Source organism: Eleutherodactylus coqui, chromosome 11, assembly GCF_035609145.1.
Source record: "Eleutherodactylus coqui strain aEleCoq1 chromosome 11, aEleCoq1.hap1, whole genome shotgun sequence".
Lineage (NCBI taxonomy): Eukaryota > Metazoa > Chordata > Amphibia > Anura > Eleutherodactylidae > Eleutherodactylus > Eleutherodactylus coqui.
In genome coordinates, this window is record NC_089847.1 from 37,636,158 (window position 1) to 37,653,378 (window position 17,221).

At 56.8% G+C, this 17,221-nt stretch overlaps 2 protein-coding genes across 2 annotated transcripts in view; both read left to right on the forward strand.

The window, feature by feature from the left end:
- Positions 1–17,221, forward strand: part of LOC136582683 (inactive hydroxysteroid dehydrogenase-like protein 1) — a 259,205-nt gene that overhangs the window by 62,016 nt on the left and 179,968 nt on the right. The window lies entirely within an intron of this gene.
- Positions 8,861–17,221, forward strand: part of LOC136582123 (inactive hydroxysteroid dehydrogenase-like protein 1) — a 41,958-nt gene continuing 33,597 nt past the window's right edge. Inside the window, exon 1 of the mRNA XM_066582936.1 lies at positions 8,861–9,122. The gene's annotated coding sequence lies outside the window, so the exon portion shown is untranslated. The remainder of the gene's footprint in view (positions 9,123–17,221) is intronic.

A 17,221-nucleotide genomic window follows, 5' to 3' on the forward strand; every position in this document is an offset into this window, starting at 1 on the left:
CTTCACGGGATGAAGTTTGTTATTCTACACCTGGAAGGTGTAGGTTTTATTGCAACGCGTTTCAACCCACTCACGGGTCTTTTTCAAGCATATATAAATACAGTATACAGTGTTATAAATAGTCTAAAAGAAATGACTCACATTTGGCAGTCACAGCAATGCTCACGGCCCCCGCCATCCTGTGGGCGGAGTCACCACGTCAGCACGGTAACGTCATCATTCAGAGCCATATGATGTTCTGAAGTTGCACAATAACAAATCAATATTAAAAATAGCTGTAGAACCGGGTTGGTAGAGAAGCCAACCCTTGTTAAAACCTTAGGTTCTTTCTAAATCTCATTCGTGGCATGCCGGTGGATATCCCGGTCATGTGAGGGATGCGTGATGACGTCATTCCGTCATGCGGGCGTTACCTTGGTAACGAGGAACGCCGAGGTTCCCCGGGAGCATATTAACACATTCTGCCGCAGTTCTACAGCGCGGCCGATTCAGCCAATCAGCTGGCTGGAATCGGCACCACGTGACACAGCGGCGTGCCCGCGCATTGCCGTGCACGATGAGCTGTGCCCGCGCGTCACGTGGGCTGTGACGTCACCGGGCCTTGCATTTGCCCGCGGATTTTGAACAGTATTGATCTACGGAGGAAGCAAGCTGATGGTTGGAGCCTTTTCCCCAATTTACAAGAGATGGGAGAGTAAGATTTGTGCTCTACGTGTGGTGAGTACCCACCTGAGATTTGTGCGCTGTGCGCTACGCTGTGCGCTACGTGTGGAGACGCGGTTACCTGAGATTTGTGCGCCGTGCGCTACGCTGTGCGCTACGTGTGGAGACGCGGTTACCTGAGATTTGTGCGCCGTGCGCTACGCTGTGCGCTACGTGTGGAGACGCGGTTACCTGAGATTTGTGCGCCGTGCGCTACGTGTGGAGACGCGGTTACCTGAGATTTGTGCGCTACGCTGTGCGCTACGTGTGGAGACGCGTTTACCTGAGATTAATGCGCCGTGCGCTACGCTGTGCGCTACGTGTGGAGACGCGGTTACCTGAGATTAATGCGCCGTGCGCTACGCTGTGCGCTACGTGTGGAGATGCGGTTACCTGAGATTAATGCGCCGTGCGCTACGCTGTGCGCTACGTGTGGAGACGCGGTTACCTGAGATTAATGCGCCGTGCGCTACGCTGTGCGCTACGTGTGGAGACGCGGTCACCTGAGATTTGTGCGCCGTGCGCTACGCTGTGCGCTACGTGTGGAGACGCGGTTACCTGAGATTAATGCGCTGTGCGCTACGTGTGGAGACGCGGTTACCTGAGATTTGTGCGCTGTGCGCTACGTGTGGAGACAACACCCAAGATTTGTGCGCTACGTGTGGTGAGTACGTCATCTGAGATTTGCGCGACGCCACCTGGCGCAACCTGTCTTTTTTTGCAGATTTGTGCGCCTTATTGCAAAATTACGTGTGGAGAGGATCCTGACGTTTGGATGCGTTTCGAGAAGAATTTCGCTTCGCTCGGACCCCACCTGACATCACTCAGCGAGGTAAGCTGCTGCATCTGCCCAAATTTTCATCGCGTGCATCTGCTCATATGCGCATATTTGGCGCATATTTGCAGGTTTTCGCTTGCATCTGCTGATATGCGCATACTTGGCGCATATTTGCAGGTTTTCGCTTGCATCTGCTGATATGCGCATACTTGGTGCATATTTGCAGGTTTTCTCCTGCATCACCTGATATGTGCATATTTGCAGGTTTTCGCTTGCATGTGGTGATATGCTCTCCGTTTTCCACAGGACGACTCGTGTGGAGAGGAACCTGACATTTGGCTGCGTTTTGTACAACGTACGGAACCGGAGATTGGCGTTTTAGGTGCTGATCTCACATTTGCCCCCCGCCTTTGGGAGAGGACGACTCTTCTGGAGAGGAATTTCGCTTCGCTAGGACACCACCTGACGTCACTCGGCAAGGTAAGCTGCTGCATCTGCCAAATTTTTAATTGCTTGCATCTGCTCATATGTACACGCATGCCTGTATGCGTACACGCATGCCTGTATGCGTACACGCATGCCTGTATGCGTACACGCATGCCTGTATGCGTACATGCATGCGTGCCTGTATGCGTACATGCGTGCGTGCCTGTGTGCGTACATGCGTGTATGCGTATATGCCTGTATGCATGCCTGTATGCGTACATGCGTGCATGCCTGTATGCGTATATGCGTGTGTGCCTGTATGCGTACATGCGTGCGTGCCTGTATGCGTGCGTGCCTGTATGCTTATATGCCTGTATGCGTGCGTGCCTGTATGCGTACGTGCGTGCCTGTATGCGTACATGCGTGCATGCCTGTGTGCGTGCCTGTATGCGTACATGCGTGTATGCGTATATGCCTGTATGCGTGCCTGCCTGTATGCGTATATGCGTGCATGCCTGTATGCGTATATGCGTGCATGCCTGTATGCGTGCGTGCCTGTATGCGTACATGCGTGCGTGCCTGTATGCGTGCATGCCTGTGTGCGTGCCTGTGTGCGTGCCTGTATGCGTACATGTCTGTATGCGTATATGCGTGCGTGCCTGTATGCGTACGTGCGTGCCTGTATGCGTACGTGCGTGCCTGTATGCGTGCGTGCCTGTATGCGTGCGTGCCTGTATGCGTGCGTGCCTGTATGCGTGCGTGCCTGTATGCGTGCGTGCCTGTATGCGTGCGTGCCTGTATGCGTACGTGCCTGTATGCGTGCATGCCTGTATGCGTGCCTGTACGCGTACGTGCGTGTCTGTATGCGTGCGTGCGTGCCTGCGTGCGTGCCTGTATGCGTGTATATGTGCGTGTATGCGTGTATACGTGCGTGTGTGCGTGCATGCGTGCGTGTATACGTGCGTGTGTGTATGCGTGCATACGTGCGTGCACGCATGCGTGTGTGCGGGCGTGCATGCCTGTATGTATACGTGCGGGCGTGCATGCCTGTGTGTATACGTGCGGGCGTGCATGCCTGTGTGTATACGTGCGTGCGTGCGTGCATGCCTGTGTGTATACATGCGTGCATGCCTGTATGTATGTATGTCTAATTCTTCTGTCCAGGTTGGGGGAGTAGTGGTCATTGTAAGTGGGTTGAGCGGATCTAGGAATCAGTAATACTGGTGGGATGTGACTGTTAACCTGCTGTTTTCTCGTCATTTACTGCAGATCTGACGTCCTTGAGAACGGGAAGGCTGGCAGACAGTGAAGAGACCCTCAACGTTCAGCAATCTTGAAACCCTTCTTTTTATGAACTGTTTTTTTCCCAGTGACTCCCTTTTTTTAGATACGCTTTTTCTTTAAAAGAATTATGACGCAGGATCCTGAAAAACTGCGCAATATTTTACTGCAATGCATTAAACAGAAAAGACCCACAAACACAGCGGCCTTTGGTCTATATCACGGAATGAACCTTGTTGTAACATCCACACTAGCAATAAATTATAAAATCTGAATTGGGTGGAGTCTGTCGTGTTTTCACTATACGTTGCAGTTGGCGGCGTGCCCTGTCCTGCTCCTGATGCAGTTGGCGGCGTGCCCTGTCCTGCTCCTGATGCAGTTGGCGGCGTGCCCTGTCCTGCTCCTGATGCAGTTGGCGGTGTGCCCTGTCCTGCTCCTGATGCAGTTGGCGGTGTCTGTTATGTGGCATGTGTATGACTCCTGTTCTGTGGTGTGGCTCCTCGGATCTGCTAGGGCCCAGTTCTTAAGATCGCTGGGCCGCCCTCTTACTCGGCTGATGTCCCCGCTTAGGTAGGGCCACTGTCATCCTCCCTGTAGCACAGGCTTGGTTGCCTGGATTCTGTGTGACTCTCCTGTGTTCCCTGTGTGCGTGTATACTACTAGACTACCACTCCTTTAGTCACGATCGTGTGGGCCCTCTGCTTTATCTGCTCACACGATTGTAACAGTCTCTTCAGAAAGCCACTGACTACTCCTTTCTTTTTGGGCCCAGTGGTGCATACAGACATAACATTAGGGCCACGCTGTGTATACTTGTGAACACGAGACAAAACAGGGGTATCCATTTCGGAGGTTCAATCCTTTTGATGTGCAATATAGAAAAAAAAAGGTCTTGAAAAGGACATGTTTTCTAAAAATTAAATATTATTTGGTCTCCTAAATTGCATTAATTCCTAAAAATAAATGTGGGGTCAAAATACTCCTGACCCTCTCAGAGAATACATTAAGGGGTGCAGTTTTTAAAATGTGGTAATTTGTAAGTATCTATCATTATGACTAAGGATGAGCGAGTATACTCGGTAAGGCACTACTCGTTCGAGTAATGTGCCTTAAACGAGTATCTCCCTGCTCGTCCTTAAAGATTTGGGGGCCGCCGCGGGGGAGAGCGGGGAGGAACGGAGGGGAGATCTCTCTCTCCCCTGCGACTCACCTGTCAGCCGCAGCGGACCCCGAATCTTTAAGGACGAGCAGGGAGATACTTGTCTAAGGCACATTACTTGAACGAGTAGTGCCTTAGCGAGTATACTCGCTCATCCTTAATTATGACACCTAGCAGCCTTTGCAAACTTGGATTGGTGTAGGAAAACTAAGGGCTCATGTCCACGGGCAAAATAAGAATTAAAATCTGCAGCGGATTTTAACTCTTCTCCCGCGCGCGGATCCGCACCCCGTAGGGATGCATTGACCACCCGCGGGTAGATAAATACCCACGGATCGTCAATAAAAGTGATTTAAAAAAAAAATGGAGCATGAAAAAAATCTGGACCATGCTCCATTTTCATGCGGGTCTCCCGCGGGGACGGCTCCCGCGGGCTTCTATTGAAGCCTATGGAAGCCGTCCGGATCCGCGGGACACAAAAATCAGATTTTACTCACACGCTCCGGTTCTTCTCTTCGCCGCGGCGCCATCTTCTCTCATTCGCGGCCGGATCATTTTGCTTCGGCATGGCGCATGTGCGGGGCACGTCACCGACGTCATCATGCACATCCGCCGAGCCGAAGAAAGAAGATCCGTCCGCGACGAGAGAAGATGACGCCGCAGCGAAGGAAGTATCCGGAGCGTGTGAGAGGTAAGTTAATTCTGATTTATTCCTATTTTCAGCGCTCATGTCCGCGGGGCAGGAGGGACCCGCTGCAGATTCTACATGGAGAATCCGGAGCGGGCCTGATTTTCCCCGTGGACATGAGGCCTAAGTGTTCCTCTAAATTCCGAAAAGAAATGTTAAATTTGTACATCTCCTAAATGGAAAAAATAAATTTACAAAAGTTTTAAACCGTGCATCCAGAATAAAGTGAACAGATGGAAATCTATATGTTCGCACAGATTTGTACAGTATGTTTGCACTTATTTTATGACATTTGACAATGTGAAAAAATGAAAATTCAAAATTGTGCAAAGTAGCAATTTTAATAAATATACACAACTTTTAACAGTCCTTTTTTACTACCTAACAGAAGTACAACAAGGGGAAGAAAACAATGTCAGTCACTTGGATATGCAAAACCTTTACGGACTTATGATATGTCAAGTGACACATGTAAAGTTCAAAATTTTCGGTCTGTCACTGAGGCGCAAACAGGCTTGTTCTCTAAGGGGATAAATAGCTTAGTGTATAAACTGTGAACCGACTAACGAGGGACAGTGAGCAGCATCACATGCAACCTGACAATCCTCATCGTACTGCTCCATCAGATCCTGATGTACTTCCATAGCAGGTGATGGGCCATTTCCAGCTTTTAAGCGTCCTCCGGAGCCAACATCTGGGAACTTCTGGCTCTCTGGTGATTCAACTCTGTGGTTGCGAGCAGCGGAAACGGTTACCACAGTGCAAGATTCTGACCAAAACGTATCAGCTGACCTATAACGAGGAAGAGAAAAAAAATTGACCCTGCCTGCAACTGGCTTAATTCCGTGGGTTTTCATAGTTATTGCACTGTCCCTGCTTTTCTTCACTCCTACTTTAATAGATAGACATCGTATTTGGACAATTGGTATGGTTCTCCGAAGGTTTGTTCAGTTAGTGCAAATTAGGTGCAGTATTGTGATGGAACCTGTACGTGTGCTAAAAAAAGGAATTAAATGCTCAAATCTAATGTAATGTCTTTCGGCCAATAAGACGAATTTAACACAGCAAGTGTGTGTGTGTGAGAGAGAGGGGGTGGCTGAGTAAGTGGGTGAGCATACATGCATGTACGCATACAGGCACGCACGCACGCATACAGGCACGCACGCATATACGCATACAGGCATGTACGCATACAGGCACGCACACAGGCATGCACGCATGTACGCATACAGGCACGCACGCATCTACGCATACAGACATGTACGCATACAGACATGTACGCATACAGGCACGCACGCACACAGGCACGCACGCATGTACGCATACAGGCACGCACGCATGTACGCATACATGCACGCATATACGCATACAGGCATGCACGCATATAGGCATGCACGCATGTACGCATACAGGCACGCATACAGGCATATACGCATACACGCATGTACGCATACAGGCACGCACACAGGCACGCATACAGGCATGCACGCATGTACGCATACAGGCACGCATGTACGCATACAGGCACGCACGTACGCATACAGGCATGCACGCATACAGGCATATAAGCATACAGGCACGCACGCATACAGGCACGCACGCATGTACACATACAGGCACGCACGCATATACGCATACAGGCACGCACGCATATACGCATACAGGCACGCACGCATATACGCATACAGGCACGCACGCATATACGCATACAGGCACGCACGCATATACGCATACAGGCACGCACGCATATACGCATACAGGCATGCATACAGGCATATACGCATGTACGCACACAGGCACGCACGCATGTACGCATACAGGCACGCACGCATGTACGCATACAGGCATGCATGCATTACGCATGCATGTACGCATACAGGCATGCATGTACGCATACAGGCATGCATGCATGTACGCATACAGGCATGCATGCATGTACGCATACAGGCATGCATGCATGTACGCATACAGGCATGCATGCATGTACGCATACAGGCATGCATGCATGTACGCATACAGGCATGCGTGTACGCATACAGGCATGCGTGTACGCATACAGGCATGCGTGTACGCATACAGGCATGCGTGTACGCATACAGGCATGCGTGTACGCATACAGGCATGCGTGTACGCATACAGGCATGCATGTACATATGAGCAGATGCAAGCAATGAAAAATTTGGCAGATGCAGCAGCTTACCTTGCCGAGTGACGTCAGGTGGTGTCCTAGCGAAGCGAAATTCCTCTCCAGAAGAGTCGTCCTCTCCAAAAGGCGGGGGGCAAATGTGAGATCAGCACCTAAAACGCCAATCTCCGGTTCCGTACATTGTACAAAACGCAGCCAAATGTCAGGTTCCTCTCCACACGAGTCGTCCTGTGGAAAACGGAGAGCATATCACCACATGCAAGCAAAAACCAGCAAATATGCACATATCAGCAGATGCAAGCGAAAACCTGCAAATATGCGCCAAGTATGCGCATATCAGCAGATGCAAGCGAAAACCTGCAAATATGCGCCAAATATGCGCATATCAGCAGATGCAAGCGAAAACCTGCAAATATGCGCCAAATATGCGCATATGAGCAGATGCACGCGATGAAAATTTGGGCAGATGCAGCAGCTTACCTCGCTGAGTGATGTCAGGTGGGGTCCGAGCGAAGCGAAATTCTTCTCGAAACGCATCCAAACGTCAGGATCCTCTCCACACGTAATTTTGCAATAAGGCGCACAAATCTGCAAAAAAAGACAGGTTGCGCCAGGTGGCGTCGCGCAAATCTCAGATGACGTACTCACCACACGTAGCGCACAAATCTTGGGTGTTGTCTCCACACGTAGCGCACAGCGCACAAATCTCAGGTAACCGCGTCTCCACACGTAGCGCACAGCGTAGCGCACAGCGCACAAATCTCAGGTAACCGCGTCTCCACACGTAGCGCACAGCGTAGCGCACAAATCTCAGGTGACCGCGTCTCCACACGTAGCGCACGGCGCACAAATCTCAGGTGACCGCGTCTCCACACGTAGCGCACAGCGTAGCGCACAGCGCACAAATCTCAGGTAACCGCGTCTCCACATGTAGCGCACAGCGTAGCGCACGGCGCACAAATCTCAGGTAACCGCGTCTCCACACGTAGCGCACAGCGTAGCGCACGGCGCACAAATCTCAGGTGACCGCGTCTCCACACGTAGCGCACAGCGTAGCGCACAGCGCATTAATCTCAGGTAACCGCGTCTCCACACGTAGCGCACAGCGTAGCGCACAAATCTCAGGTAACCGCGTCTCCACACGTAGCGCACAGCGTAGCGCACGGCGCACAAATCTCAGGTAACCGCGTCTCCACACGTAGCGCACAGCGTAGCGCACGGCGCACAAATCTCAGGTAACCGCGTCTCCACACGTAGCGCACAGCGTAGCGCACAGCGCACAAATCTCAGGTGGGTACTCACCACACGTAGAGCACAAATCTTACTCTCCCATCTCTTGTAAATTGGGGAAAAGGCTCCAACCATCAGCTTGCTTCCTCCGTAGATCAATACTGTTCAAAATCCGCGGGCAAATGCAAGGCCCGGTGACGTCACAGCCCACGTGACGCGCGGGCACAGCTCATCGTGCACGGCAATGCGCGGGCACGCCGCTGTGTCACGTGGTGCCGATTCCAGCCAGCTGATTGGCTGAATCGGCCGCGCTGTAGAACTGCGGCAGAATGTGTTAATATGCTCCCCGGGATCGCAGCTAACCATGCGAAGGGTACGTAGTGACGTCATTACGTCATACGTCCGTTGCCTTGGCAACGAGGAACACCGTGGTATTTATATATGCTTGAAAAAGACCCGTGAGTGGGTTGAAACGCGTTGCAATAAAACCTACACCTTCCAGGTGTAGAATAACAAACTTCATCCCGTGAAGCGCTACTTTGGATACTTTTTTCTTTTAACTTCTGTGCACACTGGGCTCCCTGTAACTGGGGACCCCAGACATCCAAGCGGCTCTCCGGACAGGATAGGGAAGGAAGTTTTTCTACAGGCTATCCCGGATATGGAGGCACTAGTGAGTTAACCCTTCACAGGGTTACTCACACAGTGCCGGGTAAGTCCTTTTTTCCTTATAACTTCATACAATCATATATTGATAAAGTCATTTGGTACTGTTGGAGCGCTCCCACTGATCCCGATACTATTGTTATTCTCATCAGCTGAAAAGTAAGTTAAGAGGAGGAGGGGGAGTGACGGGCTGTCACTGGTGGGGTGGGGGTGCTGAGCTGTCACTGGGGGTTGGGGGGTGCCGAGCGCTGAGCTGTCACTGGGGGAGGTGGGAGGGGGTGTGTGGGTGCCGAGCACTGAGCTGTCACTGGTGGCACAGGGGGGTGCGGGTGTATGCACATGTCAGTGGTGTGAATGCACATGTCAGTGGTGTGAGGGGGGGTGCGGGTGTATGCACATGTCAGTGGTGTGAGGGGGGGGGGTGCGGGTGTATGCACATGTCAGTGGTGTGAGGGGGGGGGTGCGGGTGTATGCACATGTCAGTGGTGTGAGGGGGGGGGTGCGGGTGTATGCACATGTCAGTGGTGTGAGGGGGGGGGTGCGGGTGTATGCACATGTCAGTGGTGTGGGGGGGGGGCGGGTGTATGCACATGTCAGTGGTGTGGGGGGGGGGGTGCGGGTGTATGCACATGTCAGGGGGGGGGGTGTATGCACATGTCAGTGGTGTTGGGGGGGGGGGCGGGTGTAGGCACATGTCAGTAGTGGGGGGGGGGGGGCGGGTGTAGGCACATGTCAGTGGTGGGGGGGGGCGGGTGTAGGCACATGTCAGTGGTGGGGGGGGGCGGGTGTAGGCACATGTCAGTGGTGTGGGGGGGGGGGCGGGTGTAGGCACATGTCAGTGGTGTGGGGGGGGGGGGCGGGTGTAGGCACATGTCAGTGGTGTGTGGGGGGGGGGGGCGGGTGTAGGCACATGTCAGTGGTGTGTGGGGGGGGGGGCGGGTGTAGGCACATGTCAGTGGTGTGAGGGGGGGGGGTGCGGGTGTATGCACATGTCAGTGGTGTGAGGGGGGGGTGCGGGTGTATGCACATGTCAGTGGTGTGAGGGGGGGGGTGCGGGTGTATGCACATGTCAGTGGTGTGAGGGGGGGGGTGCGGGTGTATGCACATGTCAGTGGTGTGAGGGGGGGGGTGCGGGTGTATGCACATGTCAGTGGTGTGAGGGGGGGGGTGCGGGTGTATGCACATGTCAGTGGTGTGAGGGGGGGGGTGCGGGTGTATGCACATGTCAGTGGTGTGAGGGGGGGGGTGCGGGTGTATGCACATGTCAGTGGTGTGAGGGGGGGGTGCGGGTGTATGCACATGTCAGTGGTGTGAGGGGGGGGGGTGCGGGTGTATGCACATGTCAGTGGTGTGGGGGGGTGCGGGTGTATGCACATGTCAGTGGTGTGGGGGGGGGGGTGCGGGTGTATGCACATGTCAGTGGTGTGGGGGGGGGGTGCGGGTGTATGCACATGTCAGTGGTGTGGGGGGGGGGGTGCGGGTGTATGCACATGTCAGTGGTGTGGGGGGGGGGGTGCGGGTGTATGCACATGTCAGTGGTGTGGGGGGGGGGTGCGGGTGTATGCACATGTCAGGGGGCGGGTGTATGCACATGTCAGTGGTGTGTGTGGGGGGGGGGTGTATGCACATGTCAGTGGTGTGTGTGGGGGGGGGGGGGGCGGGTGTATGCACATGTCAGTGGTGTGAGTGGGGGGGGGGTGCGGGTGTATGCACATGTCAGTGGTGTGAGTGGGGGGGGGGGGGGTGCGGGTGTATGCACATGTCAGTGGTGTGAGGGGGGGGGGGTGCGGGTGTATGCACATGTCAGTGGTGTGAGGGGGGGGGGGTGCGGGTGTATGCACATGTCAGTGGTGTGAGGGGGGGGGGGTGCGGGTGTATGCACATGTCAGTGGTGTGAGGGGGGGGGTGCGGGTGTATGCACATGTCAGTGGTGTGAGGGGGGGGGTGCGGGTGTATGCACATGTCAGTGGTGTGAGGGGGGGGGGTGCGGGTGTATGCACATGTCAGTGGTGTGAGGGGGGGTGCGGGTGTATGCACATGTCAGTGGTGTGAGGGGGGGGTGCGGGTGTATGCACATGTCAGTGGTGTGTGGGGGGGGCGGGTGTATGCACATGTCAGTGGTGTGTGGGGGGGGCGGGTGTATGCACATGTCAGTGGTGTGTGGGGGGGGCGGGTGTATGCACATGTCAGTGGTGTGGGGGGGGGGCGGGTGTATGCACATGTCAGTGGTGTGGGGGGGGGGGGCGGGTGTATGCACATGTCAGTGGTGTGGGGGGGGGGTGCGGGTGTATGCACATGTCAGGGGGGGGGTGTATGCACATGTCAGTGGTGTGAGTGGGGGGGGGTGCGGGTGTATGCACATGTCAGTGGTGTGAGTGGGGGGGGGGGTGCGGGTGTATGCACATGTCAGTGGTGTGAGTGGGGGGGGGTGCGGGTGTATGCACATGTCAGTGGTGTGAGGGGGGGGGTTGCGGGTGTATGCACATGTCAGTGGTGTGAGGGGGGGGGGGGGTGCGGGTGTATGCACATGTCAGTGGTGTGAGGGGGGGGGGGTGCGGGTGTATGCACATGTCAGTGGTGTGAGGGGGGGGGTGCGGGTGTATGCACATGTCAGTGGTGTGAGGGGGGGGGGTGCGGGTGTATGCACATGTCAGTGGTGTGAGGGGGGGGGGTGCGGGTGTATGCACATGTCAGTGGTGTGAGGGGGGGTGCGGGTGTATGCACATGTCAGTGGTGTGAGGGGGGGTGCGGGTGTATGCACATGTCAGTGGTGTGAGGGGGGGGTGCGGGTGTATGCACATGCCAGTGGTGTGAGGGGGGGTGCGGGTGTATGCACATGTCAGTGGTGTGAGGGGGGGGTGCGGGTGTATGCACATGTCAGTGGTGTGAGGGGGGGGGTGCGGGTGTATGCACATGTCAGTGGTGTGAGGGGGGCGGTGCGGGTGTATGCACATGTCAGTGGTGTGAGGGGGGGGGTGCGGGTGTATGCACATGTCAGTGGTGTGAGGGGGGGGGTGCGGGTGTATGCACATGTCAGTGGTGTGGGGGGGGGGGCGGGTGTATGCACATGTCAGTGGTGTGGGGGGGGGGGGGTGCGGGTGTATGCACATGTCAGGGGGGGGGTGTATGCACATGTCAGTGGTGTTGGGGGGGGGGGGCGGGTGTATGCACATGTCAGTGGTGGGGGGGGGCGGGTGTATGCACATGTCAGTGGTGGGGGGGGGGCGGGTGTATGCACATGTCAGTGGTGGGGGGGGGGGCGGGTGTATGCACATGTCAGTGGTGGGGGGGGGGGGCGGGTGTATGCACATGTCAGTGGTGGGGGGGGGGGCGGGTGTATGCACATGTCAGTGGTGTGTGTGTGGGGGGGGGGCGGGTGTATGCACATGTCAGTGGTGTGTGTGGGGGGGGGGCGGGTGTATGCACATGTCAGTTGTGTGTGGGGGGGGGGTGCGGGTGTATGCACATGTCAGTGGTGTGAGTGGGGGGGGGGGTGCGGGTGTATGCACATGTCAGTGGTGTGAGTGGGGGGGGGGTGCGGGTGTATGCACATGTCAGTGGTGTGAGTGGGGGGGGGGTGCGGGTGTATGCACATGTCAGTGGTGTGAGGGGGGGGGGTGCGGGTGTATGCACATGTCAGTGGTGTGAGGGGGGGGGGGGTGCGGGTGTATGCACATGTCAGTGGTGTGAGGGGGGGGGGGGTGCGGGTGTATGCACATGTCAGTGGTGTGAGGGGGGGGGTGCGGGTGTATGCACATGTCAGTGGTGTGAGGGGGGGGGTGCGGGTGTATGCACATGTCAGTGGTGTGAGGGGGGGTGCGGGTGTATGCACATGTCAGTGGTGTGAGGGGGGGGTGCGGGTGTATGCACATGTCAGTGGTGTGAGGGGGGGGTGCGGGTGTATGCACATGTCAGTGGTGTGAGGGGGGGGTGCGGGTGTATGCACATGTCAGTGGTGTGAGGGGGGGGTGCGGGTGTATGCACATGTCAGTGGTGTGAGGGGGGGGTGCGGGTGTATGCACATGCCAGTGGTGTGAGGGGGGGGGTGCGGGTGTATGCACATGTCAGTGGTGTGAGAGGGGGGGGTGCGGGTGTATGCACATGTCAGTGGTGTGAGGGGGGGGGTGCGGGTGTATGCACGTGTCAGTGGCGTGGATGCACATGTCAGTGGTGTGGGGGTGCTGGTGTATGCACATGTCAGTGGTGTGGGGGTGCTGGTGTATGCACATGTCAGTGGTGTGGGGGTGCTGGTGTATGCACATGTCAGTGGTGTGGGGGTGCGGGTGTATGCACATGTCAGTGGTGTGGGGGTGCGGGTGTATACACATGTCAGTGGTGTGTGTGGGGGGGGTGCGGCTGTATGCACATGTCAGTGGTGTGTGTGGGGGGGTGCGGCTGTATGCACATGTCAGTGGTGTGAGGGGGGTGGGGTGCGGCTGTATGCACATGTCAGTGGTGTGAGGGGGGTGGGGTGCGGCTGTATGCACATGCCAGTGGTGTGAGGGGGGTGGGGTGCGGCTGTATGCACATGCCAGTGGTGTGAGGGGGGTGGGGTGCGGCTGTATGCACATGCCAGTGGTGTGAGGGGGGTGGGGTGCGGGTGTATGTATATGTCAGTGGTGTGAGGGGGGTGGAGTGCGGGTGTATGCACATGTCAGTGGTGTGAGGGGGGTGGGGTGCGGCTGTATGCACATGCCAGTGGTGTGAGGGGGGTGGGGTGCGGGTGTATGTATATGTCAGTGGTGTGAGGGGGGTGGAGTGCGGGTGTATGCACATGTCAGTGGTGTGAGGGGGGGTGCCGGTGTATGCGCATGTCAGTGGTGTGAGTGGGGGTGCCGGTGTATGCACATGTCAGTGGTGTGAGGGGGGGTGCCGGTGTATGCGCATGTCAGTGGTGTGAGGGGGGGTGCCGGTGTATGCGCATGTCAGTGGTGTGAGGGGGGGTGCCGGTGTATGCGCATGTCAGTGGTGTGAGGGAGGGGGGGTGCCGATGTATGCGCATGTCAGTGGTGTGAGGGAGGGGGGGTGCCGGTGTATGCACATGTCAGTGGTGTGAGGGGGGGGTGCGGGTGTTTGCACATGTCAGTGGTGTGAGGGGGGGGGGGTGCGGGTGTATACACATGTCAGTGGTGTGAGGGGGGGGGGGTGCGGGTGTATACACATGTCAGTGGTGTGAGGGGGGGGGGGTGCGGGTGTATACACATGTCAGTGGTGTGAGGGGGGGGGGTGCGGGTGTATACACATGTCAGTGGTGTGAGGGGGGGGGGGTGCGGGTGTATACACATGTCAGTGGTGTGAGGGGGGGGGGTGCGGGTGTATACACATGTCAGTGGTGTGAGGGGGGGGTGCGGGTGTATACACATGTCAGTGGTGTGAGGGGGGGGTGCGGGTGTATACACATGTCAGTGGTGTGAGGGGGGGGTGCGGGTGTATACACATGTCAGTGGTGTGAGGGGGGGGGTGCGGGTGTATACACATGTCAGTGGTGTGAGGGGGGGGGGTGCGGGTGTATACACATGTCAGTGGTGTGAGGGGGGGGTGCGGGTGTATACACATGTCAGTGGTGTGAGGGGGGGGGTGCGGGTGTATACACATGTCAGTGGTGTGAGGGGGGGGTGCGGGTGTATACACATGTCAGTGGTGTGAGGGGGGGGTGCGGGTGTATACACATGTCAGTGGTGTGAGGGGGGGGGGGTGCGGGTGTATACACATGTCAGTGGTGTGAGGGGGGGGTGCGTGTGTATGCACATGTCAGTGGTGTGAGGGGGGGTGCGGGTGTATGCACATGTCAGTGGTGTGAGGGGGGGTGCGGGTGTATGCACATGTCAGTGGTGTGAGGGGGGGTGCGGGTGTATGCACATGTCAGTGGTGTGAGGGGGGGTGCGGGTGTATGCACATGTCAGTGGTGTGAGGGGGGGGTGCGGGTGTATGCACATGTCAGTGGTGTGAGGGGGGGGGGGGTGCGGGTGTATGCACATGTCAGTGGTGTGAGGCGGGGGGGGTGCGGGTGTATGCACATGTCAGTGGTGTGAGGGGGGGGGGTGCGGGTGTATGCACATGTCAGTGGTGTGAGGGGGGGGGGGTGCGGGTGTATGCACATGTCAGTGGTGTGAGGGGGGGGGTGCGGGTGTATGCACATGTCAGTGGTGTGAGGGGGGGGGGGTGCGGGTGTATGCACATGTCAGTGGTGTGAGGGGGGGGTGTGCGGGTGTATGCACATGTCAGTGGTGTGAGGGGGGGGTGTGCGGGTGTATGCACATGTCAGTGGTGTGAGGGGGGGGTGTGCGGGTGTATGCACATGTCAGTGGTGTGAGGGGGGGGGTGTGCGGGTGTATGCACATGTCAGTGGTGTGAGGGGGGGGTGTGCGGGTGTATGCACATGTCAGTGGTGTGAGGGGGGGGTGTGCGGGTGTATGCACATGTCAGTGGTGTGAGGGGGGGGTGCGGGTGTATGCACATGTCAGTGGTGTGAATGCACATGTCAGTGGTGTGGGGGAGCTGGTGTATGCACATGTCAGTGGTGTGAGGGGGGGGTGCGGGTGTATGCACATGTCAGTGGTGTGAGGGGGGGCTGCGGGTGTATGCACATGTCAGTGGTGTGAGGGGGGGCTGCGGGTGTATGCACATGTCAGTGGTGTGAGGGGGGGGTGCGGGTGTAGGCACATGTCAGTGGTGTGAATGCACATGTCAGTGGTGTCAATGCACATGTCAGTGGTGTGAATGCACATGTCAGTGGTGTGAGGGGGGGGTGCGGGTGTATGCACATGTCAGTGGTGTGAGGGCGGGGGGGTGCGGGTGTATGCACATGGCAGTGGTGTGAGGGCAGGGGGGTGCGGGTGTATGCACATGGCAGTGGTGTGAGGGGGGGGTGCGGGTGTATGCACATGGCAGTGGTGTGAGGGGGGGGGGGTGCGGGTGTATGCACATGGCAGTGGTGTGAGGGGGGGGGGGAGCTGGTGTATGCACATGTCAGTGGTGTGAGGAGGGGGTGCTGGTGTATGCACATGTCAGTGGTGTGAGGGGGGGGGGGTGCGGGTGTATGCACATGTCAGTGGTGTGAAAGGGGGGGGTGCGGGTGTATGCACATGTCAGTGGTGTGAGAGGGGGGGGTGCGGGTGTATGCACATGTCAGTGGTGTGAATGCACATGTCAGTGGTGTGAATGCACATGTCAGTGGTGTGAGGGGGGGGGTGCGGGTGTATGCACATGTCAGTGGTGTGAGGGCGGGGGGTGCGGGTGTATGCACATGTCAGTGGTGTGAGGGCGGGGGGTGCGGGTGTATGCACATGTCAGTGGTGTGAGGGCGGGGGGTTCGGGTGTATGCACATGGCAGTGGTGTGAGGGGGGGGGTGCGGGTGTATGCACATGTCAGTGGTGTGAGGTGGGGGGGGTGCGGGTGTATGCACATGTCAGTGGTGTGAGGGGGGGGTGTATGCACATGTCAGTGTTATGAGAGGGGGGTTGCGGGTGTATGCACATGTCAGTGGTGTGAGAGGGGGGGTGCAGGTGTTTGCACATGTCAGTGGTGTGAATGCACATGTCATTGGTGTGAGAGGGGGGGAGCGGGTGTTTGCACATGTCAGTGGTGTGAATGCACATGTCAGTGGTGTGAGGGGGGGGTGCTGGTGTGTGCACATGTCAGCGGTGTGAATGCACATGTCAGCGGTGTGAGGGGGGGGTGCGGGTGTATGCACATGTCAGTGGTGTGAATGCACATGTCAGTGGTGTGGGGGTGCGGGTGTATGCACATGTCAGTGGTGTGAGGGGGGGGGGAGCTGGTGTATGCACATGTCAGTGGTGTGAGGAGGGGGTGCTGGTGTATGCACATGTCAGTGGTGTGAGGGGGGGGTGCGGGTGTATGCACATGTCAGTGGTGTGAGAGGGGGGGGGGTGCGGGTGTATGCACATGTCAGTGGTGTGAGAGGGGGGGGGTGCGGGTGAATGCACATGTCAGTGGTGTGAGGGGGGGCTGCGGGTGTATGCACATGTCAGTGGTGTGAGGGGGGGCTGCGGGTGTATGCACATGTCAGTGGTGTGAGGGCGGGGGGTGCGGGTGTATGCACATGTCAGTGGTGTGAGGGCGGGGGGTGCGGGTGTATGCACATGTCAGTGGTGTGAGGGCGGGGGGTGCGGGTGTATGCACAT